Below are 16304 nucleotides of genomic sequence, written 5' to 3'. Positions count from 1 at the left end.
AGTAGGCGCCACAAGTGAGATCCTACGTGGAAGGCTACATACAGTCACCCACATTGGTGAAGTAGAATTGTTTATTATACTGATTTACGTGGCTGTATTGAATGACTGATTAGTCATCCTATCAGTTGCTGTTGAACACTACTTTGTGATTGTGATGCTGTGAAAGGAATCAGATGTTAGACCCTTCATATGACCAATAGGTACTTCAGACAGATTCATCCACACATGGTGTTGTCCTAGTCACCCACGTTGGTGAAGTAGAATGTGTCATAGTGCAACCATGTGTTGGTTTTGACGGTTTTCTGTGCGTTATCTAAAAGACTATAAAGCTCCTCTCCTCTTTTATGGTCTTGTCAATGGAAGCCGGTTGGCCTGGCGCCACACTTAGTTTCCATGGTAACCTAGACAAAGCAGGATATCAGTAGGTCTGCCTGGTCCTCAGAGCCACCGCGCGCACACACACACACATGCACACACAGTAAACTAAGCTACTGTAGCATCCCACGCTTCCAATCACCCTCCCACGCCATTCTCAGGCTCTCACCCATCCTAGCCCTGATCAGCAGAATTAACAATATTGTGAATAATGCAGATACTGCTTCATATAATGCATTTTGAATTTTCTGAACAATCCTATTACAGTCACTTCATGATTTATGTGTGCACTTCTCAGGTGAGGTTTTGTCCCTTGTGTGACTATTTACTGTAGGAAATGAACATGCTTTAAGATAGTTAGGTAGGTTATCACAACATCTAGGGAAATGCTGCATATTGAATAAGTGTGCTTTTTAATGATTCACTTCCTATACAAACCTGCTATCCTCCCTCGGCTTGTTTCCTCTTCAATATAGATAGCAAAAAATTATATATATGTATATGTGTGTGTATATACACTACTGTTCAAAAGTTTGGGGTCACTTAGAAATGTCCTTGTTTTCCATGAAAACATACATGAAATGAGTTGCAAAATGAATAGGAAATATCATCCTGAAGCACCTCCCACAAGTTGGATTGTCTTGATGGGCACTTCTTACGTACCATACGGTCAAGCTGCTCACACAATAGCTCAGTAGGGTTGAGAGCCGGTGACTGTGCTGGCCACTCCATTATAGACAGAATACCAGCTGATTGCTTCTTCTGTAAATAGTTATTGCATAGTTTGGAGCTGTGCTTTGCACCATTGAAATTGGCTCCAATTAAGCGCTGTACACAGGGTATGGCATGCATGGCGTTGCAAAATGGAGTGATAGCCTTCCTTCTTCAAGATCCCGCTTACCCTGTACAAATCTCCCACTTTACCACCACCGAAGCACCCCCAGACCATCACGTTGTCTCTACCATGCTTGACAGATGGCATCAAGCACTCCTCTAGCATCTTTTAATTTTTTCTGCGTCTCACGAATGTTCTTCTTTGTGATCCGAACACTTTAAACTTAGATTTGTCTGTCCATAGGAACACAAGAGTGATGGTTGGTTGCTGATAATGGGCCTCTGTAAGCCTATGTAGATTTTCCAGCTACAATAGTCATTTACAACATTAACAATGTCTACACTGTATTTCCAATCAATTTGATGTTATTTTAATGGACAGAAAATTGCTTTCATTTCAATGTGACCTCAAACTTTTGAATGGTAGTGTGTGTGTGTGTGTGTATATATATATATATATATATATATATATATATATATATATATATATATATAGTACCAGTCAAAAGTTTGGACACATATCGAATCATGTAGTAACCAAAATAGTGTTAAACAAATAAACATATATTTTACATTTGAGATTCTTCAAAGTAGCCACCCTTTGCCTTGATGGCAGCTTTGCACACTCTTGGCATTCTCTCAACCAGCTTTACCTGGAATGCTTTTCCAACTGTCTTGAAGGAGTTTCCATTATTGCTGAGCACTTGTTGGCAGCTTTTCCTTCACTCTGCGATCCAACTCATTCCAAAACATCTCAATTGGGTTGAGGTCCGGTGATTGTGGAGGCCAGGTCATCTGATGCAGCACTCAATCACTCCCCTTCTTGGTCAAATATCCCTTACACAGCCTGGAGGTGTGTTGGGTCATTGTCCTGTTGAAAAACAAATGATAGTCCCTCTAAGCGCAAAAACCAGATGGGATGGCGTATCTCTGCAGAAGGCTGTGGTAGCCATGCTGGTTAAGTGTACCTTGAATTTTAAATAAATTACTGTCACCAGCAAAGCACCCTCACACCATCCCACCTCCTCCTCCATGCTTCAAGGTGGGAACCATCTACTCTGCGTCTCACAAAGACACACTGGTTGGAACCAAAAATCAAAAATTTCGACCAAAGGACAGTTTTCCTCCGGTCTAATGTCCATTGTTTGTGTTTCTTGGCCCAAGCAAGTCTCTTCTTCTTATTGGTGTCCTTTAGTAGTGACTTCTTTGCAGCAATGATTCACGCAATCTCCTCAGAACAGTTGATATTTTAGATGTGTCTGTCACTTGAACTCTGCATTTATTTGGGCTGCAATCTGAGGTGCAGTTAATTAACTCTAATGAACGTATCCTCTGCAGCAGAGAAAACTCTTCGTCTTCCTTTTCTGTGGCGGTCCTCATGAGAACCAGTTTCATCATAGCGCTTGATGTTTTCTTTTGATTGCACTGAAATTTTCCGGATTGACTGACCTTCATGTCTTATAGTAATGATGGACTGTCATTTCTCTTTGCTTATTTGAGCTGTTCTTGCAATAATATGGACTTTGCCCTATTTGGTAAAACTTTCAATCTTCTATATACCACCCCTACCTTGTCACAACACAACTGATTGGCTCAAACACATTAAGAAGGAAAGAAATTCCACAAATTCACTTTTAACAAGGCACACCTGTTAATTGAAATGCATTCCAGGTGACTACCTCATGAAGCTTGTTGAGAGAATGCCAAGACTGTGCAAAGCTGTCATCAAGGCAAAAGGCTACTTTGAAGAATCTCAAATATGAAATATATTTTGATTTGTTTAACACTTTTAGGGTTACTACATGATTCCATATGTGTTATTTCATAGTTTTGATGTCTTCACTATAATTCTACAATGTAGACTGATACTGTTTATGTATGTATGTATGTACGTACGTACAGTGGGGCAAAAAAGTATTTAGTCAGCCACCAATTGTGCAAGTTCTCCCACTTAAAAAGATGAGAGGCCTGTCATTTTCATCATAGGTACACTTCAACTATGACAGACAAAATGAGAAAAAAAATCCAGAAAATCACATTGTAGGATTTTTTATGAATTTATTTGCAAATTATGATGGAAAATAAGTATTTGGTCACCTACAAACAAGCAAGATTTCTGGCTCTCACAGACCTGTAACAACTTCTTTAAGGGGCTCCTCTGTCCTCCACTCGTTACCTATATTAATGGCACCTGTTTGAACTTGTTATCAGTATAAAAGACACCTGTCCACAACCTCAAACAGTCACACTCCAAACTCCACTATGGCCAAGACCAAAGAGCTGTCAAAGGACACCAGAAACAAAATTATAGACCTGCACCAGGCTGGGAAGACTGAATATGCAATAGGTACGCAGCTTGGTTTGAAGAAATCAACTGTGGGAGCAATTATTAGGAAATGGAAGACATACAAGACTACTGATAATCTCCCTCGATCTGGGGCTCCACGCAAGATGTCACCCTGTGGGGTCAAAATGATCACAAGAACGGTGAGCAAAAATCCCAGAACCACACGGGGGGGACCTAGTGAATGACCTGCAGAGAGCTGGGACCAAAGTAACAAAGCCTACCATCAGTAACACACTACGCCGCCAGGGACTCAAATCCTGCAGTGCCAGACGTGTCCCCCTGCTTAAGTCAGTACATGTCCAGGCCCGTCTGAAGTTTGCTAGAGAGCATTTGGATGATCCAGAATAAGATTGGGAGAATGTCATATGGTCAGATGAAACCAAAATATAACTTTTTGGTAAAAACTCAACTCGTCGTGTTTGGAGGAGAAAGAATGCTGAGTTGCATCCAAAGAACACCATACCTACTGTGAAGCATGGGGGTGGAAACATCATGCTTTGGGGCTGTTTTTCTGCAAAGGGACCAGGACGACTGATCCGTGTAAAGGAAAGAATGAATGGGGCCATGTATTGTGAGATTTTGAGTGAAAACCTCCTTCCATCAGCAAGGGCATTTAAGATGAAACATGGCTGGGTCTTTCAGCATGACAATGATCCCAAACACACCGCCCGGGCAACGAAGGAGTGGCTTCTTAAGAAGCATTTCAAGGTCCTGGAGTGGCCTAGCCAGTCTGCAGATCTCAACCCCATAGAAAATCTTTGGAGGGAGTTGAAAGTCCGTGTTGCCCAGCAACAGCCCGAAAACACCACTGCTCTAGAGGAGATCTGCATGGAGGAATGGGCCAAAATACCAGCAACAGTGTGTGAAAACCTTGTGAAGACTTCTGACCTCTGTCATTGCCAACAAAGGGTATATATCAAAGTATTTTGATTAACTTTTGTTATTGACCAAATACTTATTTTCCACCATAATTTGCAAATAAATTCATTAAAAATCCTACAATGTGATTTTCTGGATTTTTTTCCCTCATTTTGTCTGTCATAGTTGAAGTGTACCTATGATTAAAATTACAGGCCTCTCTCATCTTTTGAAGTGGGAGAACTTGCACAATTGGTGGCTGACTAAATACTTTTTTGCCCCACTGTATGTATATATATGTATACATACAGATGTTTTATTGTCACATACACCAGATAGTTGTGGTGAAATGTGTTGTTTTACAGATAGCTCTGGGTGTTGCATGACAGGCAAAACATGAATAAAGTCATGCTATGTCCAACATCTGCAGTGTTAATCTGAGCAGTAGTGCAGGGAACAGTGGTGTGGAAATGATTCCTGGCATGTGTCCAGTCCCTCGTTTACAGAAAGGGATGAAGTCCTTCCCTCTGTGTCCCCCTCTCTCTTTTTACTCCCTCTTTCGTTCCCTTCCTCTCTCTCGCTTTTTCCTCCCTCCCCCTGTCTATCTAGTTCTCTATCCCCCTCCCTCTATCTCTGCCTCTCCCCCCTTTACTCTCCCCCACTCACCCTCTCTCTCTCTCCCTTCTCTTCCTAATCTGCCTCAACTTGGCATATTTCAGACAAAAAGAGAGGAATAGAAAAAGATTGGGGAGACCAATCTCCTTGCCGCCATGAAAGTTTATAATCCTTTTTAATGCCAGGGTCAGGACTTCATGGGAAGGATGAGAAACCATCTCTCTCCTCTAATTCTGTATCTCCCTCTACCTACCTACCTTTCCTTCTTTCTCTCCCTCTATTTCTCTCTCTTTCCTCTCGCTCCCTTGCTTCACCTCCTCTCTCTCTCTCTCTCTCTCTCTCTCTGGCTCATGAATGGATGGAGAGAGTCTCCCTGTGTGTAAGGCTCAGACAGTGTCTGTGTGATTTGTCTCTGTTTGTTAACAGTATCTGTTGATGTTTAGATTGTCCATTTCTATCAATGTTCAAAACAGCAAATGCTGTGTTATTGACTCAGATCCCTTTAGCGGGATAGTTTTCGTCAACATCCGGTGAATTGCAGAGCCCCAAATTCAAATCAAATTTCTAAAAAGATTACATTTTCATGAAATCACAAGTGCAATACACCAAAACACAGCTTAACTTGTTGTTAATCCAGCCGGCGTGTCAGATTTCAAAAAGGCTTTACAGTGAAAGCAAACCAAGCGTTTATGTGAGGACAGCTCTCAGCAGACAAAACATTTCAAACAGCTAGCAGCAAAGTAGATTGGTCACGAAAGTCAGAAAAGCAATAAAATGAATCACTTACCTTTGATGATCTTTGTATGTTTGCACTCACAAGACTCCCAGTTACACAATAAATGTTTGTTTTATTCAATAAAGATTATCTTTATATCCAAAAACCTCCATTTGGCGCATTTTGTTCAGTAATCCACAGCCTCGTGCGGTCACGACAGGCAGATGAAAATTCCAAATAGTGTCCGTAAAGTTCGTAGAAACATGTCAAACGTTTTTTTATAATCAATCCTCAGGTTGTTTTACAATAAATAATCGATAATATTTCAACCGGACTGTAGCCTTTTCAATAGAAGAGAGAAAGAAAAGGTCTCGCTCCCGGCGCGCGCATGCACACATCTGAGGACATCTGGCTTTCCATTAACGCGATGTGATCATTCTCGCTAATTTTTCCAAATAAAAGCCTGAAACTATGTCTAAAGACTGTTCACACCTTGTGGAAGCCATAGGGAATCGAATCTGGTTGATATCCCTTTAAATGGAGGATAGGCTTGCAATGGAAAAGAGTAGTTTCAGAAAAACAGCACTTTCTGGATGGATTTTCCTCAGGTTTTCGCCTGCCATATCAGTTCTGTTATACTCACAGACAATATTTTGACAGTTTTGGAAACTTTAGAGTGTTCTCTATCCTAATCTATAGCCACAGTAGAACGAGCCCTATATTGAGATAACCTGAAAGGCCGCTCAGCAAGGAAGAAGCCACTGCTCCAAAACTGCCATAAAAAAGCCAGACTATGGTTTGCAACTGCACATGGGGACAAAGATCATACTTTTTGGAGAAATATCCTCTGGTCTGATGAAATAAAATATAACTATTTGGCCATAATGACCATTGTTATGTTTGGAGGAAAAAGGGGGACGCTTGCAAGATGAAGAACAGCATCATGTTGTGGGGGTGCTTTGCTGCAGGAGGGACTGGTGCACTTCACAAAATAGATGGCATCATGAGGAGGAAAATTATGTGGATATATTGAAACAACATCTCATCTCAAGTCAGGAAGTTAAAGGTTAGTCGCAAATGGGTCTTCCAAATGGACAATGACCCCAAGCATACTTCCAAAGTTGTGGCAAAATGGATTAAGGACAACAAAGTCAAGGCATTGGAGTGGCCATCACAAAGCCCTGACCTCAACCCTGTAGAAAATGTGTGGGCAGAACTGAAAAAGCATGTACAAGGAAGGAAGCCTACAAACCTGATTCAGTTACACCAGCTCTGTCAGGAGGAATGGGCCAAAATTCACCCAGCTTATTGTGGGAAGCTTGTGGAAGGTTACCTGAAACGTTTGACCCAAGTTAAACAATTTAAAGGCAATGCTAACAAATACTAATTGAGTGTATGTAAACCTCTGACCCACTGGGAATGTGATTAAAGACATTTAAGTTTAAATGTATTTGGCTAAGGTGTATGTAAACTTCCGACTTCAACTGTACATATGAGATGAGTAATGCAAGATATGTAAACATTATTAAAGTGACATTATTATAGTGACCATTTATTAAAATGGCCAATAATTTCAAGTCTGTATGCAGGCAACAGCCTCTCTGTGCTAGTGATGGCTATTTAACAGTCTATGGTCTTGAGATAGAAGCTGTTTTTCAGTCTCTCGGTCCCTGCTTTGATGCACTTGTACTGACCTCGCCTTCTGGATGATAGTGGGGTGAACAGGCAATGACATGGAGTGCTGTGGGTGCCCTGGAGGGCAGGTATTTTGCCCCCATGATGCGTTGTACAGACCGCACCACTCTCTGGAGTGCCCTGCGGTTGTGGGCGGTACAGTTGCCGTACCAGGTGGTGATACAGCCCGACAGGATGGTTTCAATTGTGCATCTGTAAAGGTTTGTGAGGGTCTTAGGTGACAAGCCAACTTAACTTTCCACCTTCTCCACTGCTATCCCGTCGATGTGGATAGGGGGGTGCTTCCTCTGCTGTTTCCTGAAGTCCACAATTACCTCCTTTGTTTTGTTGACATTAAGTGAGAGGTTATTTTCCTGTCACCACACTCCCAGAGCTCTCACCTCCTCCCTGTAGGCTGTCTCGTCGTTGTTGGTAATCAAGCCTACTACAGTTGTGTCGTCTGCAAACTTGATGATTGAGTTGGGGGTGTGCATGGCCACGCAGTCATGGGGGACCAGGGAGTACAGGAGGGGGCTGAGCACACACCCTTCTGGGGCACCAGTGTTGAGGATCAGCGAAGTGGAGATGTTGTTTCCTATCTTCACCACCTGGGTGCGGCCCGTCAGGAAGTCCAGGACCCAATTGAACAGGGCTCGGTTCAGACCCAGGGCCTCGACCTTAATGATGAGCTTGTAGTGTACTATGGTGTTGAATGCTGAGCTATAGTCAATGAACAGCATTCTTACATACAGTGCCTTGCGAAAGTATTCGGCCCCCTTGAACTTTGCGACCTTTTGCCACATTTCAGGCTTCAAACATAAAGATATAAAACTGTATTTTTTTGTGAAAAATCAACAACAAGTGGGACACAATCATGAAGTGGAACGACATTTATTGGATATTTCAAACTTTTTTAACAAATCAAAAACGGAAAAATTGGGCGTGCAAAATTATTAATCCCCCTTAAGTTAATACTTTGTAGCGCCACCTTTTGCTGCGATTACAGCTGTAAGTCGCTTGGGGTATGTCTCTATCAGTTTTGCACATCGAGAGACTGAAATTTTTTCCCATTCCTCCTTGCAAAACAGCTCGAGCTCAGTGAGGTTGGATGGAGAGCATTTGTGAACAGCAGTTTTCAGTTCTTTCCACAGATTCTCGATTGGATTCAGGTCTGGACTTTGACTTGGCCATTCTAACACCTGGATATGTTTATTTTTGAACCATTCCATTGTAGATTTTGCTTTATGTTTTGGATCATTGTCTTGTTGGAAGACAAATCTCCGTCCCAGTCTCAGGTCTTTTGCAGACTCCCATCAGGTTTTCTTCCAGAATGGTCCTGTATTTGGCTCCATCCATCTTCCCATCAATGTTAACCATCTTCCCTGTCCCTGCTGAAGAAAAGCAGGCCCAAACCATGATGCTGCCACCACCATGTTTGACAGTGGGGATGGTGTGTTCAGCTGTGTTGCTTTTACGCCAAACAACGTTTTGCATTGTTGCCAAAAAGTTCAATTTTGGTTTAATCTGACCAGAGCACCTTCTTCCACATGTTTGGTGTGTCTCCCAGGTGGCTTGTGGCAAACTTTAAACGACACTTTTTATGGATATCTTTAAGAAATGGCTTTCTTCTTGCCACTCTTCCATAAAGGCCAGATTTGTGCAATATACGACTGATTGTTGTCCTATGGACAGAGTCTTCCACCTCAGCTGTAGATCTCTGCAGTTCATCCAGAGTGATCATGGGCCTCTTGGCTGCATCTCTGATCAGTCTTCTCCTTGTATGAGCTGAAAGTTTAGAGGGACGGCCAGGTCTTGGTAGATTTGCAGTGGTCTGATACTCCTTCCATTTCAATATTATCGCTTGCACAGTGCTCCTTGGGATGTTTAAAGCTTGGGAAATCTTTTTGTATCCAAATCCGGCTTTAAACTTCTTCACAACAGTATCTCGGACCTGCCTGGTGTGTTCCTTGTTCTTCATGATGCTCTCTGCGCTTTTAACGGACCACTGAGACTATCACAGTGCAGGTGCATTTATACGGAGACTTGATTACACACAGGTGGATTGTATTTATCATCATTAGTCATTTAGGTCAACATTGGATCATTCAGAGATCCTCACTGAACTTCTGGAGAGAGTTTGCTGCACTGAAAGTAAAGGGGCTGAATAATTTTGCACGCCCAATTTTTCCGTTTTTGATTTGTTAAAAAAGTTTGAAATATCCAATAAATGTCGTTCCACCCTATGATTGTGTCCCACTTGTTGTTGATTCTTCACAAAAAAATACAGTTTTAGAACTTTATGTTTGAATCCTGAAATGTGGCGAAAGGTCGCAAAGTTCAAGGGGGCCGAATACTTTCGCAAGGCACTGTAGGTATTCCTCTTGTCCAGATGGGATAGGGCAGTGTGCAGTGTGATGGCGATTGCATCGTCTGTAGACCTATTGGGGCAGTAAGCAAATTGAAGTGGGTCTAGGGTATCAGATAAGGTGGAGGTGATATGATCCTTAACTAGCCTCTCAAAGCACTTCATGATGACAGAAGTAAGTGCTATGGGGCGATAGTCATTTAGTTCATTTACCTTTGCATTCTTGGGTACAGGAACAATGGTGGCCATCTTGAAGCATGTGGGGACAGCAGACTGGGATAGGGAGAGATTGAATATGTCCGTAAACACACCAGCCAGCTTGTCTGCGCATGCTCTGAGGACACGGCTAGGGATGCCGTCTGCGAGCCTTGAGAGGGTTAAGACGTTTAAATGTCTTACTCACGTCGGCCACAGAGAAGGAAAGCCCACAGTCCTTGGTAGCTGGCTGTGTCAGTGGCACTGTGTTATCCTCAAAGCAGGCAAAGAACGTGAAAACTGCCTGAATGCAACGTCTTTGACTTTGTGATAGTAAGACTGTCGGACAACTGACTAGTAGCTGAAACTCAGAACCTTACTTAGCACTTCCACTGGATAGACAGAAAGCTCCTGACATTAAAACTGTGTAGAGCACCTAGATGAGGTGATTGACAAGACAGAAAGCCTATGGATACACAGAGGTTGATCTAACTCATGAGGAACAGAGAGACATACCTGACAGCTCTAGGGAATGACACTAGGTATTAGGGAAGTATCCTAGGGAAGACACTGGGTATTAGGGAAGGATCCTAGGAAAGGACACTAGTTTTAGGGAAGGATCCTCGGAAAGGCCACTTGGTATTAGGGAAGGACACTAGGTATTAGGAAATGGTCCTAGGGAAGTACATTAGGTATTTAGGGAAAGACCCTAGGGAAGGACACTAGATATTAGAGAAGAATCCTAGGGATGGACACTAGGTATTAGGGAAGGATACTAGGGAAGAACACTAGCTATTAGGGAAGGATACTAGGGAAGGATACTAAGGAAGGGCACTAAGTATTAGGGAAAGATGTTAGCTGTGATAAAGGAATGTTTTTGTGATTCATTAAATAATTATTTTACAGTTGTGTGTGTGTGTATAAGGCTCTGGTATCTCTCTCTCTCTCATTAAGCTAAGATGCACAGATGGGTATCTCCCTCTACCTACCTATCTTTCCTTCTTTCTCTACCTCTATTTCTCTCTCTTTTCTCTCGCTCACTTGCTTTACCTCTTTTCTCTCTCTCTCTCTCTCTCTCTCTCTCTCTCTCTCTCTCTCTCTCTCTCTCATTAAGCTAAGATGCACAGATAGGTTGATCTAACTCATGAGGGACAGAGAGACATTTCTGACAGCTCTAGGGAAGGACACTAGATATTAGGAAAGCCTCTCTCTCTCTTTCGGTGCTCTCATTAAGCTAAGACAAGTCTTTCCCCCCTACTCCCACTACTCCTCCCGGCCTCTCCTCATAATCATTAGCCTTAGCTGCTCACTTTAATTCCTGTGCCACTTCAGTGGGACCAACATACCTCTGTGTGTGTGTGTTGACTAGCTTGAGTTACAGCCGTACTTTCACTCCAACAGCTGTAGACTCCTCTTCCTCTCCCCCTGATCCCACACACATTCTCACCCAACCAACACACACACACGTTCTCACCCCATCAACGCAAAAAAAAAAAAAAAAAAAGCTCAAATGCTTTTTGCATGACCTATTCCTCTCTGGCGTTCCAAAATGTTGACGATTGATCCTATCGATGGTCAGCGACATCCAGGTCAGGTGTTACTGGCAGTCATTACTGTAGCAAATACCACAGGCTTAATGATCTCCATAATACATCTAGCCTCATGTTTTGTTTATCTGTTGCTCTTCAGTAGTGAAGGGAGTGGCTCATTCCTTCTGGAAGATATTAACACAGTCCTATAGCGTTTGCTACTTGCTTGGGGGGAGTACCTCAGATTTGAAATTGTCTGTGAAAAAGCAGTCTAAGACGTTCAAACGGAGAGGTTTTTTCTGAGTTGCAAGTGACTCCCTGAGGTAGCAGAGAGAAGTGTGTGTGTGTGAGAGTTAGAGAGACTAAGAGGCTGGAGCTCTTTATAGTATGGGCTTTTATGTCTGCCTCCGTGGAGCAGTGTTCTGTTCTCCCAAGAGAGAGAGGGAGAGAGACACACACACACACACAGCACTGATCAGTGGGTAAGAAACACATCCACATCCATCTCCCTGGTGGCCAACCAGTATCCTCCCCAGAGTTGGTTTTTCCAGGCACTTCCAGGTGGCTGTTGTCTTTAAAGGAGCTGTGTTACGATACCCTGCAGCAGAATGCTGGAAGGAATATTAGAGGGGGGTTTTATTGGCTGCTATTGTACCTCCTACTTCAGCAGGGATTTAGTAAATTGACTTAAGAACTTCTATGTAACAAAATAAGTAATGGGTGGATAAAAGGAAAAACGAAATGAAGAAATCGGGTTTTAAAATTCAGGTAACTTAAAAAAAATCCCTGGGTTTTCATAAATCCTTTTTGGAAGATTTCTGGAATCAGGAAGGAATATGCAGGACATTCTGGAGTCCTCCAATCTGGGTTTCTGGAAAACATGGGCATTTTTGGAGAGTTTTGTAACCCTATGAAGAAATAATGGATAAATTATATAGGAATAGGAATCAAATCAAATGTATTTGTATAGCCCTTCGTACATCAGCTGATATCTCAAAGTGCTGTACAGAAACCCAGCCTAAAACCCCAAACAGCAAGCAATGCAGGTGTAGAAGCACGGTGGCTAGGAAAAACTCCCTAGAAAGGCCAAAACCTAGGAAGAAACCTAGAGAGGAACCAGGCTATGTGGGGTGGCCAGTCCTCTTCTGGCTGTGCCGGGTGGAAATTATAACAGAACATGGCCAAGATGTTCAAATGTTCCTAAATGACCAGCATGGTCAAATAATAATAATCACAGGCAGAACAGTTGAAACTGGAGCAGCAGCACAGCCAGGTGGACTGGGGACAGCAAGGAGTCATCATGTCAGGTAGTCCTGAGGCATGGTCCTAGGGCTCAGGTCCTCCGAGAGAGAGAAAGAAAGAGAGAAAGAGAGAATTAGAGAGAGCATACTTAAATTCACACAGGACACCGGTTAGGGCAGGAGAAGTACTCCAGATATAACAAACTGACCCTAGCCCCAACACAACTTTTGATGTTCCTTGGTTGGGGTCTGAGCAGATTATTTGTTGCAATTGCAAACATAATAAAATGGTGGTCCGATAGTCCAGGATTATGAGGAAAAACTTCAAGATCCACAACATTTATTCCATGGGACAAAACTAGGTCCAGAGCATGACTGTGACAGTGAGTAGGTCCAGAGACATGTTGGACAAAACCCACTGAGTCGATGAAGGCTCCGAAAGCATTTTGGAGTGGGTCTGTGGACTTTTCCATGTGAATATTAAAGTCGCCAAAGATTAGAATATTATCTGCTATGACTACAAGGTCCGATAGGAATTCAGGGAACTCAATAAGGAACGCTGTATATTTCCCAGGAGGCCTGTAAACAGTAGCTATAAAAAGTGATTGAGTAGGCTGCATAGATTTCATGACTAGAAGCTCAAAAGACGAAAACTGCATTTTTTTTTGTAAATTGAAATTTGCTATCGTAAATGTTAGCAACACCTCCGCCTTTGCGGGATGCAAAGGCGTATGAGGTGATACGTGGGGCCCAGCGTTTTTCCTGGTCAGATCACGTGGCCAAGGAAACTCCTAACCCTAACGACAGATAACAGTAGTAATAATAGGTGGGATTACGGTGGTCGGCCAGTCAGTCAGAGGGGGTTACTGTCATTTCGCTGAATACAGTCATACTGCATCTGTGGAGAGGGAGTCATAATCCTTATCTCTCTTTTCAATATGACATTTGTTGCAAAGCTGATGCTATTTTGGTGATATTTTCATTGGGAGCATACTTCATCTATCCCTCCCTCCCTCCCACATCCTGGTCTGTTTTAATGCTTCAGCTCCTCGTTCTCTTTTCTGCTCCTGTGGAACAAGGGAACGACTGAATACGAGGTATGTAAGCCAGAGACTCTGCAGGACGGCCCTACTAGAAGGGATGCCCTTGTTCCTGGCCCACTTGTCACACATACACACACCACACCGATACACACACATACTGTTTTGGGGTTATCATAAAGCCGTGTGTGTGGGTGGACTGCGCCAAAGCATTGTGTATGTGTGAGGTTTCATTTGCGGCCTATGACCCATGCCTGTAATACTATCATCAGGGTGCTGCAATCAATAACAGCAGTGAAGAGAGAAATAGTGAATGACTTAATAATTGGCTAAGGTGAGAAATATGGCTGCCTTGGGAAGAGGACTGAGCAGACCTTGTGTGCCTGGGAGTGTGTCACTTGTTAAATCCACTTCAATCATGAAGGGGATGAAGGGGAGGAGACAGAAGGATCCTGTCTAAAGAAGGATTTTTAACCCTGGAGACAATTGAGACATGGATTGTGTATGTGCGCCATTCAGAGGGTGAATGTGCAAGAAAAAAATATTCAAGTGCCTTTGAACGGGGTATGGTAGTATGTGCCAGGCGCACTGGTCATGAACTGCAATGCTGCTGGGTTTTTCACGCTGAACAGTTTCTCGTGTGCATCAAGAATGGTCCACTACCCAAAGGACATCCAGACAACTTGAGACAACTGTGTGAAGCAATGAAGTAAACATGGGCCAGCATCACTGTGGAATGCTTTCCACGACTTGTAGAGTCCATGACCTGACGAATTATGGCTGTTCTGAGGGCAACTTAGTATTAAAGTGTTCTTAATATTTTGTACATTCAGGGTATAGCCTAGAGCTGCAGCTGCGTTGAAAACAAGTCCCCCTCTCCACACTGTTAGTTCACAGTGTGTGGCTTTTTGGAGGCTTTCTCATTTTTAACAATATAGTACCTCTTATCCATACTGGCTCAATTCTCTGCAGATGGAGACAGAAGTTGGGCGTCAACATCGTGTTCCAGGAAATTGAGGTTTGTTAAGTTTATGAATCGTGGAACCTGATATTAGTTTGTGCATCCCAAATGACACCCCGTTCTCTTTATAGTGCACTACTTTTGACCAGGGCCCATAGGGTGCCATTTGGGAAGCGTTCAATAACTGTAGAGCAGTGGTATTCAGATCTTACCCTTTGAGGTCCAGACTACTGCTGGTTGCCTGTTCTAGCTAATAATTAATTGCACCCAACTGGTGTCCCAGGTCTAAATCAGTCCCTGATTAGAGGGGAACAATGAAAGAAAGTAAGAAAGCGGAACTGGCTTCCATGTCCAGATTTGAATTTGAGGGCTGTAGTCTTCCCCTGTCTGCAGTCTCTCTGACAATGATACAGTATGAACTACTATTAATACCAGCCCGCAGCGAAGGCACTTTTTGCTTATGCTTCCATTATAAACTATTCATAATACTTATCATTCATTTCCCGTTATGCCATCTAGCTATATTCCCTATAACTGTTCTTCTAACTAAATCATAATCTGCTTACTTAGCTCTACCTGGTAATTGCTGATAAAACATAGGTAAACACCTTTGAAGTATAATGAACGAATGAATGAACAAATAATTGATCTGTCTAAAATGAGTTACTAGTGTAGTTGCATGTAATTCGACCAATTAAATGTATTTCTTTTTAAACATCGTATATCACCGGTCTAATTGTGGACTGACTAGGAGACCTGTTCAATCCAACACCGGGACTCAACAGGGCTACACAAAACAACATGGCTACACAAAACAACATGGCTACACAAAACAACAGGGCTTCACAAAACAACATGACTACACAAAACAACATGGCTACACAAAACAACAGGGCTTCACAAAACAACATGGCTACACAAAACAACATGGCTACACAAAACAACATGGCTACACAAAACAACATGGCTACACAAAACAACATAGCTACACAAAACAACATGGCTACACAAAACAACATGGCTACACAAAACAACATGGCTACACAAAACAACATGACTACACAAAACAACATGGCTACACAAAACAACATGGCTACACAAAACAACATGGCTACACAAAACAACAGGGCTTCACAAAACAACAGGGCTTCACAAAACAACATGACTACACAAAACAACAGGGCTACACAAAACAACAGGGCTTCACAAAACAACATGGCTACACAAAACAACAGGGCTTCACAAAACAACATGGCTACACAAAACAGGGCTTCACAAAACAACATGGCTACACAAAACAACAGGGCTTCACAAAACAACATGGCTACACAAAACAACATGGCTACACAAAACAACAGGGCTTCACAAAACAACAGGGCTACACAAAACAACATGGCTACACAAAACAACATGGCTTCACCAAACAACAGGGCTTCACAAAACAACAAGGCTTCACAAAACAGCAGGGCTTCACAAAACAACATGGCTACACAAAACAACATGGCTACACAAAACAACAGGGCTTCACAAAACAACATGGCTACACAAAACAACA

General features: G+C 42.6%; 1 protein-coding gene across 32 annotated transcripts in view; it reads left to right on the top strand.

The window, feature by feature from the left end:
- Positions 1-16304, top strand: part of kcnma1a (potassium large conductance calcium-activated channel, subfamily M, alpha member 1a) — a 292474-nt gene that overhangs the window by 163343 nt on the left and 112827 nt on the right. The window lies entirely within an intron of this gene.

Source organism: Oncorhynchus mykiss, chromosome 23, assembly GCF_013265735.2.
Source record: "Oncorhynchus mykiss isolate Arlee chromosome 23, USDA_OmykA_1.1, whole genome shotgun sequence".
NCBI lineage: Eukaryota > Metazoa > Chordata > Actinopteri > Salmoniformes > Salmonidae > Oncorhynchus > Oncorhynchus mykiss.
Note: the sequence above shows the minus strand (reverse complement) of the source record. Positions and strands in the feature narration are given on the sequence as shown.